The sequence below is a fragment of the Bidens hawaiensis genome, unplaced genomic scaffold (genome assembly GCF_021521415.1).
Source record: "Bidens hawaiensis isolate Kalapana, Puna unplaced genomic scaffold, B.hawaiensis_p1.1 tig00001721_1, whole genome shotgun sequence".
NCBI classification, from domain to species: domain Eukaryota; kingdom Viridiplantae; phylum Streptophyta; class Magnoliopsida; order Asterales; family Asteraceae; genus Bidens; species Bidens hawaiensis.
The window spans coordinates 1223074-1226666 of NW_027491098.1; positions in this window are offsets into that span (position 1 = coordinate 1223074).

Here is a 3593-nt window from a genome sequence, read left to right on the forward strand (position 1 = left end):
ACGAGTGAGAGTTCAAATTTGCATCATTGGAAAATGATATGGAGTCTTCAAACAATATTGAAGAGAAGTTTAGGAATGTGATCGCTCAAATGAGGTTTGAGATCGACATGTTGAAAGCTGAGAACGAGAACTAGCTAAAGATGAACAAAACTCATATAAAGATCAATGAAGACCTAGTTAGAAAGTACCAGGCCGCCTCTTTGATTATCGATATATTAGATCAAGATATTTCTGATCTGAAAAGGCATTTGAAGAAGGTATTTGGTATATGGGAGCATTCTGATGATGAAGATAGAGGAAAGAAGAAGAAAGGACAGTCTGATATGGCTAGTCCTAGTGGTGTTGGTGCGAGTGGTGTTGGTGGTGGTTCTGGTGTTGGTGGTAGTTATGGTGTTGTTGGTGGTTCTGGTGTTAGTGATGATGTTGGTGGTGGTGATGATGATGATGATGATGATGATGATGATGAGGAGGAGGAGGAGGAGGAGGAGGAAGAGGAGGAGTAGGAGGTATCTGAGATTAGATATGATGATGATGATGACGAGTCAAACGATGTTGATGATGAAGTTGTTATGTCCTAGAACTCGTTTCATCAGTAAAATGGGCATAACGGAATGTAAGAAAGTGATCAGAATGGATAGACATGAAAAACCATATTCGAATCAAGTTCTTGAGAAACACGATTCGTTTGGAGGAAAAACGAATATAATTGAATTTGAAACGAATCGAATCAAATTGAAATGAATCGAATCGAAATGAAATGAATAGAATCGAAATGAAACGAATTGAATCGAATTGAAACGAATCAAAACGAATTGAAATGAATCAAATTGAATTGAAACGAATCGAATCGAACTGAAACTCGATTTGATTAGACTGAAAAGAATGAAAACTCAATTCGATGAGAATGAAAACTCGAATCGATTATAATGAAACTCGACTCAAATTAAACTCGGTTCATTTGAACTTCAATTTTCTGATGAATTTTTAGTAAAGGCTTATTAATGAAAAAAACATTTCCCAGTTGGCCTGTCAGCTCGACCCCTGCAAGGGGCTCTGCCCCTTGGACCTGCTAGGGTTTTCGCCCCTATAACCACGTTGCCAGGGACGTTTCCCCTGGACCCTAGTTATCTAGGGCTTTCACTTACTTAGAATATATGATCTAGTTAGGGGTAGTTAATTGATACTTATAATTGTTATACAGTTAGTCATGCACAACTAATAAATGGTATTACAGTTAACTTAGAAAGAAACAACACTCGGGTGGGTTTCTAGTCCCATTCCATGTAATGTTTTTTAGGGTTGTGTGCATACTCCTAAGTGGTAAGTTTATGCTATATGAATGTCTATGAATGATATTGAAATAATGAATGAATGTAGAAATAAGTAGAGGTATACAAGTAAATGTATACGAACATTTGTACATCTATTGTATGGTTGTATGGTTAATAATGCATAACGGAACCAGACCCTAATAATATTCGAGGTAGATGTATGGTTGTATGGTTAATAATGCATAACGGAACCAGACCCTAATAATATTCGAGGTAGATGTATGGTTGTATGGTTATCCGATGCATAAGGGAATCGAACCCTAATAATATCTGAGGCAGAAGGGAACCGGACCCTAGTAAGGACCATAATAATATCCGAGGTAGAAGGGGAACCAGTCCCTAATAATACTCTAGGAATTAGGGCGAACTGTTCTTTAAAACGTAGGAATGATTATGTACGTATTAGTAAGATAAAGCAAGAAAGAAGGAAATAATGAACAATATGAAAGTATTAAAGTAATGAAGTAAGAATGCATGTGTCTATGAATGAAACGTAAGTTGAGTATACAATTTTTGTCTTCGGATACATATATATTTAAATGTAATGTATGTTACCTTATTAACTAGAACTCAGTCAGCGTAGCTGACTTTTAGTATGCACGCAGGTAAATATGCTAAGGCAGCTAGCTTGAGAGAGACACATGGCATTGGACTGAAGAGGCTAGCATCATGAGAGGAATGTTATGAAGTTATATTTTATTATGTTTTACTTTGAATGACAAGCTTGAATGATGTTAAGACAATATATAGAATGTTATGTAATAATATATGGCAAACTTTTTATATTCCGCAAAAAGTTTTAATTCACTCTAATATTTAGAACTATGTTTATGAGTAATTCCAACATCAATGTAGGGCACCGGGCTCAGGGCCTACATGAATGAAAGAAATCATGGCATGACTTGAACTATAAATAGTGCAAGCATGTCCATGCATACCAACCTTTGCAAATTTCAAATATCTACTTTATCTCTCTAACCTTATCTTTTCACCAACTCTCCACTTTCCTTATATGTAAATAAATAAACACTACAAGATCCGAGATCTTTGTAGGTTGTAAGTGATTTCCGCTAGCTTACAACCTAGATTGATCCAAGAACTAGTTGTAAGATCCATTCTAAGGACTTACAAATAGTTTGGACTAATATAATCCAATTTTCCTAAAAAGAATGTTTAAATTCAATCAAGACAGTAGTTTTGCAAATATACCTTATTTTAGATGTTAATGAAAATATTTTCTAAAATATGTTAACTATAAATATGATAATGGCTTTTAACTCTCATAGCCCCACTTTGGCCTAGTGGTAGTAGTCTTGGGTTCTTCAGTGGAGACTCAAGTTCGAATCCCACATGTGTAACTTTTGGGTGAATATTGGCAATGAAAGATTTGAACTCGACCTTGTGCAAAGGTTGTCACTTCGAACTCTGACCCTACTCGGTTTTTTGTTCCACCGTGTGTTGCTTGATAGTTTTTCTCTTGTGGTGGAAACGACTGTCAAGTAGCAGTCAACGTTATGGTTTCCTAGGGGAACACCCAAGTCAAACTCTAAAGCCAGCGTGAGCCCGGTTAAGATAGCATATATAGCTTGAGTGGGGCAACAGGGCTCTCCAAATTATTTGAAAAATGTGCGATAGCCTAAATACAAAAAATTCGTTGTTCTAGAAAAAGCTTGAAACAAAATGCATTCAGAGCAACAAAAAGAAATAGGAAAACAAAAAAAACCTCTAAATAGATAAATAAATAATTATATAAGGAATATATATATATATAGTTTCATCTTCTTAGAAACTTTTGGTAACCTATGGACTTCTCAAATTTAAAAACCAAAATTCGTGATTGTTAATAACTATTAGTGCATTAGATGTTAGAGCTTTTGTTCAGGGAAACAACGAGTCGAATGGTGATCGAATTGATAAACAACTGAGCTTGGTCGAAGTTGAAACACGACGGAGAACAACATTTATTGTGCCAGAGATGCGATTTCGAGTGAGGGAGCACAAGGATGAGGGTGGTTTCCTTGCAGACGAGTGTGAGAGTCGCTATTTATAACGTTACACGCGGTTTCCATCAATTGTCGTTTTCCCATTTCTCTAGCTCTTTAATTGAGGCATAAAAACTCGAAATGGTGGTTCATAGAAGTTGTGACATGATCAGGTAATGATTTCAAATCAAATAACTTTTGTGGTTTTGATTTTTAATTGGATATTAAAGGCTCACCAGCAAGAGCATTCTCAAACCGTTCCCTAAAAATATGTGAGAGA